The 22,621-nt window shown below is 41.3% G+C and overlaps 1 protein-coding gene across 7 annotated transcripts in view; it reads left to right on the top strand.

The window, feature by feature from the left end:
* The first annotated feature begins 619 nt into the window (after window positions 1-619).
* Window positions 620-22,621, top strand: part of PAM (peptidylglycine alpha-amidating monooxygenase) — a 121,087-nt gene continuing 99,085 nt past the window's right edge. For all 7 annotated transcript variants that reach the window (XM_085043218.1, XM_085043214.1, XM_085043215.1 and 4 more), the window contains exon 1: window positions 620-753. The gene's annotated coding sequence lies outside the window, so the exon portion shown is untranslated. The remainder of the gene's footprint in view (window positions 754-22,621) is intronic.

Genomic DNA, 22,621 nt, shown 5'->3' with positions numbered 1-22,621 from the left:
TTGGCTCCTTCGCTGCCAGGATCTGCCTTGTGCCATCCCAGGCACCCGTTCCTCGGAGGATACCGTGCGCTGCCTCCCCACTGTCCGGAGCCAGTCTCACCCCTCCCGCCCCGCACAGGGGTCTGCAGAGCCTTTCCCTCAATTCGCTGACCACCGCTTGCGAGCCTGCAAACTCAGCCTTTCCCCTGCCGGCACGCAGGGCTTCTCCCCCCGGGCCTGACGGCACAGGGACCCACCCGCTCCTGCCTGAGGGGAGCCAGAGGGGCACGGGACGCTTTGTTCCCTCCGCGCGGGGCTCGCACGGCTCGGACCCCCCCAGGCGGACCCCGAGCCCGTTCCCTGCGGACTCCAGTCCTTTCCTGCAAACCCCAGCCCCTTCCCTGCGGTGTCCCAGCCCCTTCACTGCCGAACCCCTTCCCTGAGGAAATCCCTCCAGGCTCTCCCCCGCGGACCGCAGCCCGCTCCCTGCGCCAGCCGCTCCGCCGGGCCCCGCTCTCTGCCCGGCCAGGCGCAGCGCGGGCAGGCACAGCGCCCCCCGGCGGCGCGGCCCAGGACGGCGCCCGGGCCGACGTGAGCGCCGCCGCGTCCCTCGCGCCGGGCGGGGCGGGGCGGGGCGGGGCGGGGAGCGGGGGGGGCGGTCCCGGGGCGGCGCAGGAAGGGGGGGTCGTGGCGACAGACCCCGGTGTCGGTGTCACCGCCGGCTGCGCGAGGGCAGGTCGGCCGGGAGTCGGCGGTGCGGCGCACCTTCCTCCCGTGAGTTCCACCTGCGCCGCGTTCGCCCGGGCACGGGGGCTGCGGGGAGGGGAGGAGCGGGAGCAGGGGCTACCTTGAGTTGCGGTGATTCCTTCGAGCCCCGCGGCGGTGCCGGTGCCGGTCCCACGCCCCGGCCGGACGCTCGCCCTGGCGCGCTCGGCGCTGCCCCTGCCCGAGCACACGTGCGGCGGCGGAGCCGCTCCCATGCGCGCTGCCCGAGGCGCGGCGCCTCCCGCGGGTGCCTCGGGGCGGGTTCCCGGACGCCCGGAGGCCGCTCAGCACCGCCGGGGGCCGCGGCCGTGCGGCTGCCGGGACGAGCTCCTACCCTGCGGGCTGCGGACTGCGGCGGCTGCGGCGCTGGGGGGGCGGGGGAAGCCCCATCCCGCTCGCCCCGTCCCCGGCTGAGCGTTGTTGTCGCCGCCGCCCGAAGGGTGGATGCGGTGGAGACTCCGCTCCTCCCGCCAGGGCTTTGTGTCCCGTGAGAGGGCGACGGGAGGGACGAGCTTCCCCGGGACGGCTGGGGCAAGGCTCGCTCCCCGTCCGCCAAAGTTTCCTGCGGCGCCGGCAGCCCGAGCCCCGGCGGGCAGCGAGCGGGGCCGTCCTGGGGCCGGTGCCTCCCGCCCGTCATGGGGTCCGGCTGAAGGGGCCGGGCGGCTTGCCGGCCGTGGGAAGATGGCTGAACGCGGAGAGGCAGAGCCCCTCCGGACTTTGGCACTGCCCCGCTGGCGCTGTCATTTCTTCACCTCTTGTGTCCAGCCATGGGAAGCGGTCATGTGTTGACATATTGTTAGTTTCGACTTCCCCCTGTTTCTAGCCGGGTATGGCTCCCAATAGTCGCTGGGTGTGGTTTTTTTTTTTTTGTTTGGGTTTTTGGTTTGTTTTGGGGTTTTATTTTGGTAAGCCTTCACTTCTCATTCTGTTCCTTTAAAACTCATGTATTAGATCTCAGGCATTACTTTCAAAATATGTATGTTTTGTATATCAGTCTCTTACAACTTTGATTCGCACACGTTTTTAAACTTGCCAGATAACTATCCACTTGCCAGAGCCTGGCTGTGCTGTGAGAGCGGCTGTGTGAAGGGGTGGGTCCCAAAGCTCTTCAGCAATGGTACAGCCACGGTCAGTTCTCAGACTGACTTGTGGGCTGCAAACACGGAGTTGCCGTCACAGACAGGTTGGTAGGTTTTACCATAGACTGTTTTCACATTGCCTGCTGTAGGCTTGCTGATGAGTGTTCTTGTAAATTTGAGTTTAAAAAAAAAGTTAAATCACTGGCATTAATTATAAATTTTAAGCTACTTGTTAAAGAAAAAGTGTTTAGCGTGGAAATGGAAGTCTTTCAAGACAAAAGGTATTTTTAATATCACAAGTTCTTTCATGATATGTCACTTGGTATGAGTCATGTGTTTTGTTTCCTTTTTGATTTGGGGTATTCATTCTCTGTCTTTGCAGGGGTTCTCACATTAAAAACATCGGTAATAAATATATAGCTTTCAGAAAAGCACAGTTTAATACCAAAATTTTAACTGAATTTTTTGCAGTACTAATCTGTGGGATTCTTATTTATATTTCTGTTTTGTGCTGTAGATCTGAAATCATGAGTCTGTCTTGTACTGTAGATCTGAAGTCAGGAGCTAGTTTTCAGAAATAACTTCATTGGAAGACTGAAGCATGTTTGCAGACTGGTGCACACAGGAAAAATGCAAAGTGGGTTGAATTCAGTCCTTAGGTACTCAGCTAGTTTCTTTGATGTGGTGATCTCACCATTGGGACAGGTGAAAATGAGAGATATAGGAGGTAAGGGCTAGCCAGTATCCAAAACCAGATACTTCTTTTGACATATTGAGGCAGAGGTCTGTGCAAGTGTATGTGCAAGCAGGCTCAAAATAACCTCAGAGATCCAATCCAAAGTACAAACCCACCATTTTGATGCTTTGTCTGCATCCTTGTCCAGTGAGAGAATCTTAGAGTTGCTGAGTGTCAAATAGTACAAGGTAGGATGGATTCTGCTGGTTTGGAGGTTATTTCCCTGCATGTGGCTGATAGCACAAAATGGTCAGAGAGGATATTTTTTCTGGATTCCTTAGGGGTGAATCCAAAGGAACTGCGTTATAAAATGCATACGTATTGAAGACAAATTTATTAGCGTGTTCCTTCCATTTTACATGTAGTAATAGCTCAAAAGGAGTCAAGAGGTTCACATTTGTTCTGCAGTTCTCATTTTCTAGATTTACAGAAGTTTTCATGTTGCATACTCAAAAATGATGGCATGCAGAATGAAATTAAGACTATTCTTAAAAAGAATTTCATAACTTGCTGAGTTTCCATTTAATCCTTAACTAGATCTGACCATTGCTTGTGGTATTCAAGATGAGTAAATCTCCTGGGATACCTATAATGGTACTATCCAAAGTTACAACTACTAGTACAAACAGAGATTTGAAACGTAGCACAAATGAAGCCAAACAAACTAGAAAATGTATTTCTGGTTTATACTTTAAAACAATTGTTAAAAATTAGGATTAAATACATAAAAGAGTAGGGTAGTATCTACCCTATTCTGTATGGTACTGATATGCTATACCATATTAGTTGTCTTGTGTCTTCAGGACAAGATCTAGTACTAGCTGATATGAGCAAATTGTTGCTAGAGAGGTTTACCAGTGTGGTCTAGAATGACAATCTGTATAGTCAAAATATTCTGAATAATTTTAAAAAGGTCTCTACTTAAGGCATCCAAGTTCAGTCTAACGTTAAAGTGGCAGAAAGAAACACTGGACATTCTCTAACTAGTGAGAAATGTTTTCTTCATTCTACAGAATATAGGTCAATCAAATGAATGCAGGGTGTTTTTCAAGGCACAACTAAGTATTTTTGTCCTTTTTTTCTTTCTCTTTTTCTCTCTCTCTTTTTTCCTTTCTCCCCCTCATCTTTTTTTCTCATTTTTGTTTTTATCTCCATTGTAAGGCAGCCAGAATAAAAAATTGAAATGCATACAGCAGTGGAAGGACAGTGAGGATTTATTACATACTCCTTAATGAATAACCCCGTTCATTTCTCTGTGATAAGTGAATGACTCTATTTCTTTTCTTGTCAATCTTACCTGTACTCAAATTCAGTTTCTACCAGTAGGCCAAGGTAAGAAGAGGGTGTTAGTTATGTTGTTCAGGGATGAATTGAATCAACTGAAAGCATTTTCCTGCAGAAAGATGTAAAAGTTTTACTTGAAAAATATTTTGATTCAATAGATCTCAAATTTTATGGCTTACTTTGTAATTTATGTTAAACAAATATTTCAGTGTGAATTTATATTAAAATTATATGGGAATGGAAGTGTGCAGTGCTTTTGTTATGATAAGATTCTGGAATCATGAAGTATTATCAAGTAGGATTTTGAGATATATAACTTGGGACCATGTGAGAGCAAATACTAACAAAAATTGTGTAGTATATATGGGGAGCAAAATTCGTGGTTAGTGGTTTTTTTAAAACACTTTTTCAGGTATACATCTAAAATTTTTGGATTTATTATTATGACTGTTGAGAAACATAAGTTGGGTAGAGATTCTCTTTCATATCTATATGAGAATATGAATGAAATTGAATGCTAGCCTTTAGGAGGATACACACAGATTGTATGTGAAGAGATGCCAGAAGAAAGCAAGCTTTTCCAATTTGTTTAATAGATCGAGGTCAGGCAGTGTGTTTCTAAGGAAGATACTTAGCAGCCATAAGTTGGAAGAGCTCTGTTGTAGCAGCACTCCAAGCCTGGTGAGGACTTGCTGTGCATTTTGCAGGAAGGGGTTTTCTTGCTTTCCCCCCACCCATCAATGTAGCGTGTGATTGGCAATGAAAATACTCAGTAGAACCCAACATTTTATGCTAAGAAAAAAGTGTGTTTTGCTGAAACTGAAAGGCAATAAGTGACAACCTAGTCTGTTCCTGCTGCAGTGGTGAAGTTCCTGCATTTTATGCAACAGATGTCACTTGGCAAGTGCTCTGGTTTAAGATACCAAGGTTTTGCAATAGCCAAACAGGGTGTGTGACTGTATGAGATGAGCATTTAAAGTGCAGCAGCTCGCAATTGATCACAGGATAGATGGGAACATGACTCCTATTTCGAACAAAGTAATTTTCATGAACTTGTATTTGAAATCTAATAGAATTTTTTTCATATTTTCATACACTTGCTTTTGCAGTCCTGCATTTGTGAGGACCAGGACAGATGGGTCTCTCATCAGTATGTGGACTTGGGTTGACGAGGGAGAAAGGGGTGCTGGCTACCAAGTCCTCACTGTGTCTTTTGGTTCATTCTTGACTGGTAATGATGTTGTGTGATCTTTGCTGCATTTATCTTCCCTTTGGACAAAGAATGCTGAAGGTGATGTTGAGTCATGCCATATTTGGTGATCGGTGAATGTGGTATGGTTTCATACTCCGCCACATCCTGCCAGTTCCATTCTGTTATTAATATACTTTCTTGGGTGTTATGGCTCCACTTGGTCTCTTTAGTCCTGTTCTAGTGTTTTAGTTTGTGCTGTTGTACATTCATGATCCTAGTGTACTATTACAATATTTACTGTAGAAATCCTGCAAAAAAAGAAGGGTATCTCAAAAGTTTTATCTGTTGTAAAATCAGCTGTCTCTGTGTCAGAGTCACAGTGTGTATGGTTAATCAAGATTTAAATAAGCAATAAAAGTCTTTTTCTGACAATCCCATTATATATTGCAAGTGGCCTACTTACTTTCAGAACCTTCTGTGTTGAATATACCTCAGGTCTTCATACTTGAACAAAAAAGGGATTATTAGTTTTTCGTACTGGGGAACAAAAGGGGATTATGAGGAAATGTTTACATTGACCTTAAGGTTTGTGAAATTTCTTGCCTTTTTTTTTAAAGCACAGGACTAGATTAACCCTAGAGGACTACTACAAAACTATGGAAGGTTTCTTTTGCTTTTAAGTCTTCCACCCACATACAAAATGGAGGGTTTTTTGTTAGCTGTACATTTGCTTTCTATTGCAGACGTGCAAATAATGTCCTTTGATCCATATGATAAAGTAATTACTTGTCTTAAAAAACTAGGATCCACAGCATACGCTTTCTGACTTGTTTCAAAAATGTCGGTCTGATTTCCAATCCAAATTATTCACAGCCTTCATAAATACTCATTGTTCTTGTTTAGTATTATTCAGCAGCTTAATTCTTAGTTCTTTCTCTGTATATACTTCTGTTTTTTTATAGAGGACAGTCATGTTTACTTTTAGACTTCATGTTTTAGGGCTGAACAGTCCAGGTTGTCTTTGTTTCATTACATACTGGGAACGCTAGGAGCTTATTGGCTTCATCTTGGAAAAGAGGAGGCTGTGACCCCGTTGCAAGCTACAGCTTCCTCAAGGGAGGCAGGGGAGGGGGTGGTGCAGATCTGCTCTCTGTAGGAGCAGTGATAGGACACAAGGAAGGGGAATGAAGCTGAATCAGACGAGCTTCAGATACGCAGATATTAGGCTGTATTTATGAAACAGTTAATGAAATTACCCCTTGTAATCTTGTTTCAATTATCTTTATTTAACCATTCATATTGAGTTGTTTTTTTTCCCGCGTCTTCTAACCCACTTTCCTCACATTTAATAATCCCCCGTGTTCTAGTAGGGATGAAAAAATAGTTAATTCCCCCCACCCCTGATCAACACTGCTGCATTTTCTTTTGTCTGGGAGAATGATCCTTTGTTTCATCAAAGAAAGATGGTATAATTTGCTAAGGTAATGTAAGTAAATTCATATTTCATTTTTCCTGCCACTCTGTTTCTAATTTCTCTCTGTTTCTTACTATTTTTTAACTTCAGAATCTATTCCATTTCCTTTTCTGTTGGATTCAGTTTTAATAAGACACCTTCAGTAAAACTAAAGTGAATTAATATACTCGTAAGTAGCAGTATGTCCAAGTTACGTTTCTAAACTACAGGATGATGGTCAGCTTTGAAGGCGTAGAATGCTGTCTGATTCTTCCAACAGTAAGTTTCTGTGGTCTACAGACTGTAACATTGACAAGTTACTGAATGTTGGTGGGGATGACTTCCAGTTGAAGGTTGAGGTGTTGCTTTGCTGTGAAGGGCGTAAGAGGAGTGCAAACTGAGACTAGAAGAGAATGTAAGGGGAAGTAGGTGAAATGGGGAGGAGAGGAAGAGTTGAGTTGCAGTTCATTCTGCTGAAGCAAGCCAGTGTGCAGAGAAATGTGTCCATAGATACTATTAGGACCATGACCTGGTAGGGATGAGCAACCAGGAGAGGAAGAAATTCTGTGAACTCTGGTGATGGGCTGACAAGGATCTGGGTCAAGGGAAGAAAACTGGAATAGGAGGTGGGCTTGTATGAACTAGTGACTGAAACAACTGAAGTGAAGGAGTGTAAGGTTGAAAATCAGGCTAATGTGAAGTCAGGCAGAAGAGAGAAAGACAGACTGAGTAGAATGGGTCGTACAACTAACCTATATCACAGTAAGTATATGACTTCTCATGTCTTTAACAGATATTTAAAAATTATATTAATTATTATTGAGAATAGTTGAATTCTGTGTGAATAGTTGAATGGTTCTGTGAGATTCATTAACATGCATTCATAATCCAGCATAACTGGTATACAGTTATGCTTGCCTTCTTCATCCTCATCTTTGCAGGAAGCCACAGCTTTTTCTTTTAGAAGCACATACCCATCTGTGATTTATGATTCCTCCCTGTACTCCTTCTCAGTTAAGTTAACCCTTTGTGACACTGCACCTTTACATCTGTTCAGGTACTGAATGTGGTTGTAGTCCACTGTTTTGTCAATAACAACAACAGTGCTTATTGCTTTGGGACTGGAGTACCATTGTTCTGGAGTGACAGTGATTATTTTTGTTTTACAAGTCAACTTCCTTTAACAGAATTCTCCCTGAACCTTGTTCATGGGCCCTGAAGCAGGAGTGAAGAAAAAGAATTTGAAAACTGATCAAGTTAGCCTTGCCTGCATGTGGCAGTCCATTTAACAAGGGGGTGGGGTGGGGAGGGTGGAGGTTCGGAAAGCTACTGTTTGTTTTAAATCTCAGCTCTGTTGCAGACTTCTATGCTATATTCTTTAGTTTTCCATGGATTATTTATAGTCAGGTTGGTTAAATTCAGTTGGTTTTAATTCCTTTTGCAAGCATGTTGTACTCTGACCTCAAATTAAGGAGATGGATTTTATGGTACTGAGAATCCCAATCTCATTATGGAAGAGATTAAGGATTTATGCTGGATTTTAAAGAATCCTTTTTATCCTGACTTGAAATACTTTTTTCTTTCTGCTTGTTTACTGTTTTCTGTATTGAGACAGTATTAATGTATTTTAATCATAATTTTAAGTATGTTAATTTATTGTAGTCCTTTCAGAAGAACTTGCTGTAGTACCTAGTTTGAGTGAACCTAGCTGTTCTTAAAAAGGCCATTCCTATATAACATAGTTTTTATTACACATGATTGTTATGATAATGCTAATTAAATGATGGCTGTGTTCACTCAGGTTTTGAGTATTTCCATGGATGGAGACTCCACAGCTTTCCTTGGCAGCCTTTTCCTGTGTTTGACCACTCTTACAATAAGCAAGCATATTCTTTTGTGCATGTAGAATTTCTTCTGATTCAGTTTATCCCTGCTGACTCTTTCCTAGTCAGTGGACACTGCTGAGAGAAGTCTGACATGCTTTCATTCCATGCTGATCAACCTTTTATTTACACGTATTGATTAGGTTTCACCCCATCTCAAGCAGGCCATCTCTTCAGGCTGTGAGTAGTCTCACTTCTCCTCATATGACAGATGCTGTAGTCTCTCAATTGTCTTTGCATCCTGTGTTTGGTCTTGCACTGTATGTCCGTGTCTCTCTTACACTGGGTTGGACTCCACCTGAGTGCTGTGTCCACCTGCTGCTACATGGTAAGGGTTTAGCTCTGGAAATGGCTTGAGGTTGTTTTTGCTGACAGCTTTGCACACCTGAAATGTGTTTCTTTAGGATGTGATCTCAAAATCTAAAGTAGGCTTAAATTGTTTGTTAATAAGATGAAGTAAGATGAGTGGTTTATGTGAAATTACCTCATAATTCCCATAAGAACTTGTCTATATGATTTTCTCAGGAAGGACAATTACATTTCGTATTTTCCATAAGTCACAGGCTTCGCAGCTTGGTAGTGGCAGTCAGTTATTATAGACTTTCTTTTGTGGAATGGAGTTAATCTTAATAACTGTAGCATACTAAAGATGTTTCTACACTGTAGTTTGTGTGGGAAGAAAGTAGCTCTCACTGATGAAAATTATTTTGCTCTGTTAGAGGTCAGTAGTACGTAGCAAGGGCAAAGTAAAGCAGGCTTTTCAAGGGTAATCAAAGCATGGAGATCTTGCCCCACGCACCCATTTTCAAGGTTCCCTTTGGATCAACATCCATCCTTGCATGTTGATCAGCTCTAAAAATTGGCCTTTTAGTTCCCACTGGAATGTCCTTTATGCCCAAAACTGTGCCGGGCAGGTGTGACTTTGGGCATCACTGTCACTCCCAGGTTGCCAACAGATGTCGCTGCGGGTTTAGTGTAACTGAAAATTCCCAGGGGGAATGCCCACATCTGCTCTCTGTTGAAGGGATGAGAAGCATAACTTTTTGCGAAATACATGTTGCAGAACACATTAAGGAGTACTGGCCAAGTGTTCTGAAATTAGGGATGTAGTTTCTGGCACCTGTGCCCCAGTATCTTGGCAAGGCTCGCTGTAAATAAGATTGTCTTTCCAGTACCAAGATGCACCCCCGGTTCCTGTCTCAGACAGGAAGCTGGTGGCTGTTGCTGTGTGGTGATGGCCTGACAATAGTTTGTAAGTGCTGTAACCTTGGACTCATGTCCTCCTATTCAGAATTATTAATGCTCATGCCAGCACTGTCGGCCAAATCCACCAAAGAGCAGGTGGGTGGAAGAATTCACGATTGATTTTGGTAAGCCTTTTATTATGCTCTACTAAACTGGCTTCGCAGGGTTGATGGGGATATATGATAAACTCATGTTACCTGGTTTTCACCATCCCACAACTGGACCATTTCTCCTGGAAATGACAATCCTTATTTGATTTAAAGCAACGGGAATACCTAACCATTGGCTTAAAACGTGAAGGCCTTTCATAATGACCTTCTGGTTGGCATGGGAGGTAGGTAATACAGTCAGGTGATGTACGTATATATATCATCAGCAGTATTTATTGCAAACCCCGGCCTTTTGGAATTGGCCCAATGTAATGTCTGTCAGGTGTGGCCTGTGACCACCTCGTTCTCTACCTTTCCCTAGGACTGTTGTGGCAGTTTTTCTTGCTTCTGCTATTTGCAGGTATTCTCAAGACATTTTGAATGGTCCCTCTGGAGCAAAGATTGCCTCTTATTTTGTCCTTATTTGTAGATAGCAATAAATCCCTGAATGACTTGACTTCTTATAAGAGTCCACTTCAGCTAACACATCTTCACTGGGGATTATTGCAGACATACCTATCTTAGGTAACTAACTGGTCAGCAACAGCGTTGTGTCCCTGCACTGGCTCACCATGATTTGCAGTATGAGCATCTACATGTCTCTCGCTGCTAGGTAAGCAATGCTTTTATTCACCAAACCCTGTCACTGGAGAGATTTGCCATGTATCATCCAGCCATCTGCTTGTCATTTCCTAGACCACAGTGTGAAACCTTTGTTTCTGCCCAAGCGTCAGTAAAAAGACTTCTGAAGCTGATCGTTCTTCCAGCACCATAGAGACAGCCATTAATTTAACATAGTGACTGCTTCACCCTTTCCTCGATAAGTTAGGAAGGTTTGCCCAGCCATTTTAAAGGATGTTGCTTTCCACTGCAGTTTTTCACACTTCTTGATGTCATATCGGTGAAACATTCATTCTCCTCTTTGGTTAGTTGTTCATACAATGGGAACGGCTGTACCCAGTGTGGAGGCACACTGTCATTACCCAGGACAATTTGTCCTGTTTTCTCTTGTAAGGCATTTACTTTGTTTGGGCTGGGAGATGTAAGTGTAAAAATGCACCATTTCCACTTGACCTTTTTTTTGTTATTATTATAATTTATGATGATCTTCCTATCTGGTCCAAATATGGTATAAATTGCCTCTGAAACCCTCATAGACCAACAATTTTCTGTGTTTCTGTTTTTGCATTTCTGCCATAAAGTATGATTTGCTCAGCTGATTTTGAGCTTATCATTCTGTAAAGTCCCTGCCAAATTATCCTTCCAAATTTTACTCCTATGGCAGTTCTCTGGATTTTCTTGGGGGTCATTTCACAGCCATGATTTTGCATTGCTGCAGTGGCATTGCTCAGTGCTTCTCCCACTTCTTGTTCAGTGGCATGGATAACATCATCCACCTAGCTGAGTGATTTGTAGCATGGGGAAGTATTAAAGACTTCCAAATATTGGGCTACCAGCCCATGGCAAATTGTGGGTCCGTGCAGATACCTCTGCAGCAGTACTGTGGGGGTCTGTTGCTAAAGTCGAGTGTGTAGGTTGCTGCTCTGGCTCATTAGTAGCTAGAATTTCAAAGAAAGCCTTCACTGCATCCCATGCCACAACTTCGGATACAGCTCGGTGGATCGGAGTGACAGCAATTGGGCACTTCAGCTCTGTGTGGGGCAGCCTTGTTTAGCAGTCAGTAACCAGCTGTAATTCTCTGGGAGCAGTTAGGCATCCTCACTGTCCAGATGGGGCCACTCAAGTGGGGAACAGGGTTTATGAATTACTCCAGCCTCTGACAGCTGTAATGATCTGGATGATCTTTAGGTAGTCTCTGGGCAGGCTGTACCATTTTAATGCAACCCATTTGGAGGGAGTTTCCAAATGAGCAGGAACGGTAACCTCTTCTCCCACAGTGATAGCATGAACCCCAGAAGAATATTTGCCCCCCTGTTGTCTTGAAAGCTTCTCCTGCCATCAAGTCATACCCAGTAATGTATTCAAGTACTCTAGCTGCCTGCACTTTCATCAGAAAAGACAAGTAGGAACCTAGGTGTAAAAGCAAAGAGGTTTAACAGGCTTCTACCTTCTCCCCCTCCCTGTCTCTCCAAATGATTAATTTTGATTAGTTTATTTCTCAGGTATAGGGGTGGGACCCTGTCATATACAGTGTCCTCAGGCCTATAACCATCAGAACCATCACCCACTGACAGTTGTGAATGCTCCAGTGTACTGCCAACACAATATAAGGTTTGTTAACTTTCTGTGAGATCTCAGCCACCCATTGCACTTTGGGGAAGACCCAGATCTGGTTAATTGATACAGGGTCTGTATGTGAGCAACCAAATTGGGGTAAAGAATGGTCTTGGTATAGCAGGAGTGCCCTTTTCCCACTGAATAGGAAAGCAGAAAGAATACTCAGTCTATCCACTGTCCTGATTTATTTTTGTGGTCTGTTTTTATCTTTTCCTTGTTTTTATTTTTCTCGTAAATAAACGATGGTTTCCTGTTAGTTTTGTATTTTGAGATTCCAGACTGGAGTAAAACTAAAAACATGTCCTTTTGTGTAACTGTTTTCTGTTGCAGAGGATAAATCTGCAGAGTGTGCGCAGTATATCTTCCTCTGACAAGAAGCAGGGATGTATCTTTCATGAGACCTATCTGGATGCAGCACAAGTTGGTATGGGGCATACTGGCAGGTAGTTTTGCAGCAGTGGCCTGTACTGAGAAATTTGATATCTGATTTTTTCCACCCATGGGGTACGGAGCACACATTGCTTCTTTTTAACTGCTTTTATCCTATGTGATCTGTTTCATCTTTGGAAGAAGTTTAATTGGACAAAGTAGCTATCAAATCGTCTGCTTTTCTTGTGGTGAAGGGAAAAAAATAGACCTGCCTTTAGACATCCATTTCTGTTTCTATGTGGTCTTCAAAAGACATCTCTAATTTGGAGGTTGGTCATCTAACGTTATTCTGTGTCTGATGCTTGGCCTTTTGTTTCTAACAATGTGTGAGGATGATGCAGTAGATAATTCAATCCTGCATTATTTATATTACTAGACCAATTTATGTGTTTTTGTTTCTGTCATGATATCAGTGGAAATTGTGGCATGTGTAGTGAATTGGTGATTAGTTCAGTCCTTCCACTTGCCTTACTTAGCTGGCTTTGGAATCTAATCAGACTGGAAACAAAATTACATACTTAGTCTTTGATGCCTTTCAAAAAATAAAATAAAAAGCTAGCAATGTGTTAGAGAATTGGTATGTTTTTTTGGCCACCTACAAAAATCTTACCAATTTGTTTGACATACTTCTATTGCAGTAGCTTTGTGGGTCTTGTGTGTGCACTGTATTAATAATTTGTTTGGATACTGTTGTGTTCTTTACCATCGTTTGCCTGCTGGAAAATGTATTTCACAGTTAGCTAATGTAGCAAGAAGTTGTTTGTTCAGTTGATTACTTGTGACTATTTCTTGCAGTAGCTGCTGGATCAGAAATCAATTGTAAGTATGAAGCAATTTGTTTTGGAAAACTTGCTTTGAACAGGCATAGTTTCTCTCAAGTATCTGTGCTTAGTCTCACCCCATTGCTTTACCATGGCAGAGGATCTCTGATCTGTGGATCGGTTCTTGGGTCTTCCCAAGGCTGTACTGTGGCTTTTACTGAGGTTTGTCCCTATCCTGTTTCTGCTTCTTAGGAGTAAATATTTAGCTTCCAGCACAAGTTCTTTCACTTTTTACATAATAAAGAAGTAGAAAACATGCTAGTATTCTCAATGGATTCATTGTGTGCATGTTTTATTCTGTTTTGCAGCCTTGAGCTTCAGGGAGATGACTAAAACATTAACTTTTTTTTGTTACTTCCCTTAAGTGTCTCAAAATAAATAAATTTTCCTGTGTAACTAATCTTTGGTTACAGCCTCATACTTTTAAAGACAGTTTCTTTGTACTGCTGTCGATATAAAACTTGTGAGCTGTAAACACTTCCAAAATGAGCACATAATTGTAGAGTTGGAATGCAGTGTAGTTGGGAGATCTGGTGGCATGTTACGGGCAGGTATGTCATCAAGATTGTGTGAACTTTGTGTAAGTTAACATAGGATTTAAATAAGTATCTGGGCTTTAAATGAAGCATATTGTGTGAGAACTGTTGCTCATTCTGTAAGTTCTGTTTAAAATGTATTTTGCTACAGTAGTTAAGCCTTCATATTCTACACAAAGTTTTAGGGTTTTGTTTGCTACCTTTTTCTTATTTGTGAATAATTTCCATCACTAGCTAGTTTTGCTGTTGTCTTTGTCACATGTTTTCCTGTCCCACTCACTTCTTGGCTTGATTTGTTATTCAAATGGTCTTTCTCTAGATTCTGAAATTTGACTAGGGAGGAAATGGATCTAACAGGCGTGGAATAATATCGCTCTTCTGTTTAGGGAAGTCAATTTTCATTGCAAGTACTTCCTTTATTGCCATCTCTGAAACTTGAATTGCATAAAATGAAACTTGGAAAAAAGTACGTTACCAATGTGAGAATAGCAACACTGGTCTTAGAGCTCTTAGATAAAGTGGAATTAAACCTGAGCATAGTGTAACAATAGTTACAAAGTGCTGTCAAGCCAATATTGTTGCTTGGACTAGAAAAACTGCACCGGGGCTTTTCCAGTTTCCACATCACACCCCCACAGAGAGGAGTGATTGCATGAGGGTAGTACCACAAGGTAGGCTTCCAGAGTTCTGTAGAATCCACTGTTAGAGCCTAACAATGAATCAGGAGCAGCTGGCCTTGGCCAAGCATGTTCCCTTGATGTCTCTGGTTTTGGGAGACCCAACACCTAGAGCCTTAACTTGCAAACAAAAAGGATTAATGATTTAATTAATGTCAAACCCTACTATATTCATTTGCATAAGTGCAGTTTCCTGTCTTCTTTGAGCAATTTACAGGTTTTGCTGCTATAAATAGTGCTCTCAATACTTAGTTACTCTTGACCTCTTTTATTGAGATTCTGTTCTAACTACCTATTTAGTGGATGTTTGTACAAAATAGACTGTAAATTATAATCTTCTTAGCCGTAAGTGCTTTTTGAAGAATTTGTATTCACTAAAATACAATACGAAAATTTCTCAGGGTTCATGTTTCTTAGCATGTTGGCAGTTTCGGTTATAAGATACAACTGTAGTTACTACGGTTTGTTGGTAGTCTTGACAAACAAATATGTGTGCCAGAAAAAGGGGTAGCTGTGGATTAAAGCCACCTTTGTCATTGTTATTTACTGTCCCGATGGTTCCAAATCTCCATCTTCCCTCTGGGCTTTTGCTCGGGCTGACTTTTAGGCTTTTACTCTTGTTTGTTCTCTCCATTATCCAGTATCAGTTTTTTTATTTCTTAGACCAACTGACTTTCAGTGAATTTTTCGACTTTCAATATATTCTTCTCAAAGTTGTTCCCATTAATTTCTCTCTCCTTTCCTCTAGTCAGGCAGTCTCCAACTTGAAATCTGTGCATTTCTTCTCTACAATAGCAAAGAAGCTGGGGGAGGGAGGAAACTAAAGGAAAGATAACTTTATTCTATACTGCTTTTATTTCAGATAACTGGATCTATAACCTGTCTGACCTTGTCTTGTCAAAACCTTTTATGTCTGTGAGGGGAAGGAGTTCTATTTTGACAATACTGCCCACAAGTATTAGAATGTTAGAGATGTTATATTTGATGCTTGTAGTCTTCTTGGTTCCTTTTATTTCTTCCATCAGTCACGTTTATAACAAAAAATATTATGGGAGGATAATCCTATGTGTTTCGCACATTTCTGAGACCATTTTGGTTTCTTCCTTTTTGTTTTTTTTTCCTTTCATTTTCTGGAGGTTTTAAAGTAACTCTCAGCTTCCTTAGTTATCTCTTCAAAATATTTGTTCAAAAATATTTGTTTACCTGTTAATGGCTTTCTGAATTGGTCTGGTTTTCTGTAGGCTTTGGGGTTTTGTATGTCTGTTTTTAATAGTTCATTAGTTTTGTTCCTTCCTATTAAATTTTATTTACTTCATGTAAATAAAGTCATGTGGTATTTTTTTTCTTGAGAAATGAGTTGGGGAAATCCATATGGAGTTACTGTTTCATTAAATTCAGAAGGCCACTGTTGAAAACTGCACCTGAACTTCTGAATTTGTGTTACTAGATTTTTTCAGGAGCAAATATTTCCAAAGAATGGAATGTGTTTTCTAATAGTATGTGATATTCATTCTGTTGGTCAGTGCTAAGGACCTGTATGTTCACAATAGGGCTCAGTCTTCTTGTAGTTATTGTGGTTATTGTTAAGCACTAAATCCTTTCTTTGGATGATGTTCAAATAATGAAAATCTGCATCTGTGTCTTATTTCACCTTTTCATCCCTGTCAAGACACCTTGACCAACATACAAGCCGCAGGAGATTGCTTAGGATGAGTTTCTGAGTTACATTGTATATGTGTATACATTATTTGCATATATAATCTCAAGTATAATAGCATATATTCAGTTATTAGTAATGAACTGATACTTAGATCAGGTGCCTTTTGAGGTAAAATTTTTGTCAAGCATTATATCTGTTTATTATTTTTATTTGAAGTTGTGGGTGTTGATTTTTTGTGTTTATTTTTTATTGAATGGATACTAGTTGTCAAGGGCAGAAATTTTCATTCGCTGACCATGTTCTTCGCTGCAAGTTGAAATTTCAGTTGAGGTGAGATTGGCATAGTCACATCTAAAAGTGACTCTCCTTGTTTTACAGCTGCGTTACTATGTTGGTGAAATCAGAATCAGAATAATTGTGTCAATCACTTACTCTTAGTATGACCTGTTTATTTTAAAATCCTTGTGGACTATGTTGTGGGTTGGCCTTGGCTGGACTCACCAGATCCTCACCCAGCTGCTCTCTCACTCTCCCTCCTCAGCAGGATGAGTGTAAAAAATAGAGATGGAACATCTCAAGGTAGAGACTGGGAGATCACTCATTAATTACCATAATGAGCAAAAAGATTGACTTGGTAAAAATTAGTTTGGTTTATTGCTAATTGAAAATACAGTAGATTTGACTCGCAGTGGGCTGTAGCTCTCTTCAGGGCATCTCCAGCTGTTTTGCTAGGGGGTCTTTCATGTCTTGCAGGTTTGGTATCTTCTTCAATGTGGGGCTTTTCAGGGGCTGCAGGCCCTGCTGCCTGAAGCACATCCTGCTCTCTTCACTGTCCTTCGTGACTGCCAGGTTATCCTTCAGTTGTCACTTTCATGCTCTGCTCTGCAACATTTTCACATTTCGTAAGTGTACTTTTCCAGAAGTAACACCCTCCTGGCTGAGGGGCTAGTCATGCCCTGCTGTTGTCACATGGAACCATGTGTTTTTGGCACATGGCAGCCCCTGGCTCTCCTCACAGAAACCACCCTGTAGGCATGTCACTAGTACCTGGGCATGTAAACCCAAGAAAACTATACATGACAAATCAAAACTTGATGTTTAAGATAGTAGGGGTAACTCTGGGCACTCTTGTTGCACGTGTATAGTCCTTTGGGATGAGTTATATATATAACTAGGTAAATTGTTTGATGTTTTCTCATTGTGTTTGCAGATACATCTCTTCCAGTTCAAAATAGTGATAGGTAAAATAACTATTAGTTTTCTTTACAGAATCACAGAACAGTCAGGGTTAGCAGGGACCTCTGGAGCTCACTGTGTATGCCCAACCTACTCAAGCAGGACCACCTGAAGCAGGTTGTCAAGGACCATGTCTAGATGGAGCTTGAAAATCTCCTAAGTTATGCTCTCCACCTCCTCACTGGGTTCTTATTCACCCTCACAGATGATTCCCTCAGTCCTTGCGCACCTCTCCCAGTCACTATGATTGATCAAAGACTATGAAGAGTGGTGCTCATGGGTGCATCCCATCAGTACATATGGACTTAAGTATGTGCAGCTGGCTTAAGTATTCCTTGACATGATGAAGGATATGTCTTCCTTGCTCTAGACTTCCCCTGGGATGTGATAATGTCGTGACATTTAGTATGACATTTCCTCTGATTTTCTACCATATAAGGAGACCAAGAGATTGGTTGAAGTGAGATTCATTGTATGCCTCTACGTGCATATTTTATGCAGTAATTCAGTGGAGTTGGTTTATTTCAATGGTGGTCATTGCTGCTGTTGACAGTTTCAGGTTCTGCTCGGGGTAAGCTTTTGTCTAGTACGTGAGAGAGAACAGCTGCAGTCAGCAGTCTGACTTGAAGCACTCTTTTCTATGTGTCAGTTTAGTGTTGATACATAAGCAAAGAATATGCTTTCAATGAAAGTGTGATATTTCAGCCAAGGATTATAACTTCATGTGGGTTGTGTTGTTATATTTAAATGACAGCTAATGCACTGGAGAGATCTTTTAATAGATTTACATGCAGATAAGCACAAAGGTGATTTGTTTGAAGGTCAGTTAAAGTCCCGCTTCTCTTACCATCTAGGTCTTTCTGTCCAACGTGATATAAAGAAAATATCTTCTGTGCTTCTGTTTACTTTTTGTCTTCTGTACACTGACAAAGCAAGTTCCATTTAAATAATGAATCCTCATCAAAACCAATTTTCTTTATGTTTTTTATACTCTGGCAAGAATTTATCAATTTTCTTTCTTTATACCTGTATAGGTTTATTATGCATAGGGCAGAGAAATAAATCAGTAACAAAAACATCATGCAGTGGCACTGGTTCTCTTTTTTATCTGTGTTTTTCTTGTTTATATGTGAAACCTTATGTGGGAAAATACTACAGCTTTATATATTGCTCTTGATTGTTTTGCAGAGATCATCACCGTAACTTTCAGTTCACTATCCATGGCACAAATACTCTTTTTTTAATTGACTAAGGCAAGTGTGTCTGTTGTCTTGTAATAAATTTGGCCATTTTGAGTCATCTTCAAGTAAAAATAAACCATAAACTGTATTTGTTCACCTGTAACACCAGAATATAATGACAACCAGGAGTGTAAGTTGCTCATTTCACTGTGAAGTCTGTCTCAGCTGAGCTAAATTAGTGTGTCTTGCCTTGCTCAGCTTGCCTACCAGCTGTTCTGCAAGGCATTCACTTGTTCTAATTAAATATTAATGGTTCCTTGATCAAAATTGACCTTTTATATTTCTGTTACAAGAGCTTCTGGAAGACATAGAAATAGCATACTGCATCTGTAAAACACCCACTGTGGAGATGTTCTAGTTGTGAAACAGTAAATCACTTTAGAAGGAAAACTAAGTCCAGTATTCTAATCCTTTTTACATGCGCCTCTGTCAGACATTTTGTGGTTACAGGGGAGGGATTGTAGCCACTTGTCAGTTTTTCTCATTTTTCTGTTCATTTAGGAGTTGCTTGTCTGGAAAAGTAACCCACTTGCAAAAGGCCACTGTCCCAAACTTCAGTGGTAGAGTTTGAGGCTGGGAACATGAATGGCAAGTAATTTGTGCTATAAGCAGGCTGAGGTATTTTCATGACTCATTTTGCTGTAAAAAGAAGCTAGAGGCATCTGAAAATGGGGTGATTGTGAAAAAGCCCTACTTCAGATAAATTTTTAACTCAAGAATTAGTTAGGAATGGACATGTCACTGAGACCTCTTTGATATTTGGGGGCAGTGCAAACTGAGCATACCCTTTGGAATGGAAGTGTTAAAGTTGCTGCAGGACAGTGGAGTGGAATGAGAAATTTTGAAGGATGGGTATTTGGTTCTCTGAAGCATTTAGCTGACCTTTGGTGCACTTTTAGATGTACCAGCAGAGCAGGAAAGAAATGGTGGCAGTTAATGACTGAAGGCCAACCCTATTTTAGGGCAAAGCATGAACTGTTCCTGTCAGATTTTTATAAAAAGCTCTATTATTCAATTGGCAGGGGTGCAGGAGGCATTTGGTCATTGAGCATGCATATATAAAGTTAAGGGGGTGGAAGAAGGTTTATTTTCAGTCTCTGTGATGTACAGAGCATGGCTAAAATTTTTAGATGATGGAACGTTGGGATTTACTTTGAAATTCTTGCTTGAAATACAGTAATGTAAAATGAAATGAGATTTGAAAAGTAGACACACCTGTCTTGCCAAGTGCCTCCTTTTTGGGTCTCAGATGGTGACGTGTACCGCTCCACCCCTGCAAATATAAGGGGGCATTTTTACTTGCACTTATAAAAGCCTCTTATGTGCACTGAGGTTCCTTTTAAAGAAATGTACCAGAGTTACGAGAAGTCTTGTTTTCTACAAAAAAAAAACCCTGCTTGTGTGTTTCAGGGATCCATGTTACAAGGATTGATTGTGGGTGTCGGGATTTGTTGCTATGGGTAGACCTTAACCTCCAGAGCTATTTGTAAACTGTAGAAAAGACCTACACAGCACTTATATTTTTCCAAACATGAACATATCACTACAGGCGCCTAGGTACAATTTGTAAATACATTACACTGTATCTATTTTAGATGTAAAATCTTGTCTCTTTCTGATGTTCGTTTCTGCAGTTTATCCCTCTGTTTTACGTAAAGCAAATTTGCCAAGGCAGGAGATGTTCTTTCAAGATGGTGAATTAAAGGGATGCATACACTTAGAAAAACAGGATATATTCCAGGCCTCTAAGGGGAAAGGGTTTGTGTGGTGAGACAGAGTGGCCTGTTGAGAACACAATTGTGCTGCTGCTTTCCTCCCCACCCCCTGCCTTTTATTGAAGAGATTGATGGTGGTCATTCCAGAAGTTGCTGCACAGTGGTCCCCTCCTCCAGCATTGCAACATCAGAAAACATGTTTATTGTGAAGATATGTGTAGGAGTAGACGATGTCTTTTAAAAGGAAGTTGTGTTAGCATTCTGCTATTAATGCTGTTTCTGTGAAAGCCTTCTAGGACTACCAAATCTAGTTTGAAGTGGACTGGTGCTAAGAGCCAGATTTGCAGAGTTTTGATAGTAGAACCGTATGAAGTAATTTAAATACTTTCCTATAGACAATTTATGTATATTTCTGTGTAATACACATCTCTGTATTATTTATGTGTGTTTGCTCCATGCTATGACCGAGTTCCAGAATCAATGCTAGAGAGGAAGGAGCTGGAGAATACTTCGCCTGCTCTTTGCTGCTGATGTTGGTTGTCAGTGTCGTATTTGGGGACTCAGCCTGGTTCATGCAAAGTTCTGTATATTGAACAGAAACATCGTGGTTTTATACAGTTACAAAGCATAAATTTAGCTGTTACAAGAACTTGGTCTTAATGTCAGAGATGATAGTCTTCATCATTCCCAATCACCCCTGCTAATCACCTATCACATAATTTTGCCTCAATCAGTCTCCTGCCCCTGCCCGGGACTATTCAGGTTAACTTCTCTTAATTGTCCCACATTAACTGATAACAAAACACTTCCACAGCTGCAACCTTCATAGCCAACACCCTGCACTTCCACTGTTGGTTGTGATAAGAACTGTAGCTCTGTTTTGGCAGCATATCACTGCAGAAAGTTAGAGAAATCTCTGCTTTAGTTGCAGGTATACATGTGTGAAATAAAGCACAATGAATCTCCTAATTCAAAACATTTTCTAATTTCACTTGGTATTTGTTATCCTTTACATTCCATCATACTAATAGTATGGGGTTTTTATGTGTAACACCAATTTAGTATTTCCTGCTTTGACAAATAATTATCTGATATTATTATTATTGTTATTTTCAGGAATATTCTAGCCATGTGGTAAGTGCTCATCTCTGTGTAAGCTGGTACCTCTTGTAGCTTGTCATATAGCTACCTATTTAGCTGGTAAACATTTAATGACTTAAGGGGCATATGCCCAGATTTCAGTATGGAGGGGAAATTTTATAGGTACTCATCGAATTATTTAATGGTTTGGGTTGGAAGGGACTTTAAGAATCACCTTGTTAGAACTCCTGTGCAATGGGCAGGGCCACATGCTACTAGGCCAAGTTGCTCAAAGCCTCATCCAGCCTGGTCTGGAACACTTCCAGGGACTGGGCATCCACACCTTCTCTGGACAACTGTGCCAGTGCTTCACTAGCCTCATATCTTATCTAAACATTCTTCCTCATATGTCATCTAAACATATGCTGTTTCAATTCAAAGCCTTTTCCCCTTGTGCTAACAGTGCACGTCCTTCTAAAAAATCCCTTTCCAGGTTTTTTGTAAACCCCTTTTTGGTACAGGAAGGTGCTGTAAGATCTCCCTGTAGCCTTCCCTGCTCCAGACTGAACTCTCTAAGCCTGGCTTTAGAGGAGAAATGCTCCAGCCCTCAGATTATCTTCTTGTGTGGAGGAAGACATTTGTGGTAGAGTGCCAGGAAATAGATTGAAATTTCTCTTAATAAAAGCAGGACTTCAGAGTATGCTGTTGTGATTGCTTGAGCTGCTCTTTTGAGTTTTTCTATTGCTGTAGAAATGAGACTCTTGAACGATTGTGAAGTGTTAGTATAATAGACCTAGAAGTTTAGGCATAAGAGGAAACCATTACATGTGGCCTCAAAAATTATGTCAAGATGGTTCTTCTACATACCGTTGCATCGTTGTTTGCAGTCCTATAATATGCTAACATCCAAAGCTTGTGCCTGTTTACAGACATATAAAAATAATGTGACTGCTTATTGTAGTTTCTTCTTGTTTGCCCTCTTGAAACCACATTTTATTCACCTCAAAGAAATACCAAGAACAATGAAAAGCTGTCATTTGGTATTTTTAAATCCGTCCCCAATACCCATCTCCGTGCTTGATATCTAGCCTAAATTGGTTGTTTTCCTGTAGCAATTGCAAGAAGGATGTTGTGTATACATACCCTGACAGTATTAGCGTTCCATACTAAATTATGTTAGTGTACAACAATTGGAAAATGTAGTCTTTTATCTGGTTTTTAAA

Source organism: Lichenostomus cassidix, chromosome Z (genome assembly GCF_008360975.1).
Source record: "Lichenostomus cassidix isolate B80296 chromosome Z, HeHo_3.0, whole genome shotgun sequence".
Lineage (NCBI taxonomy): Eukaryota > Metazoa > Chordata > Aves > Passeriformes > Meliphagidae > Lichenostomus > Lichenostomus cassidix.
This window is presented reverse-complemented; position numbering and strand designations above follow the sequence as displayed.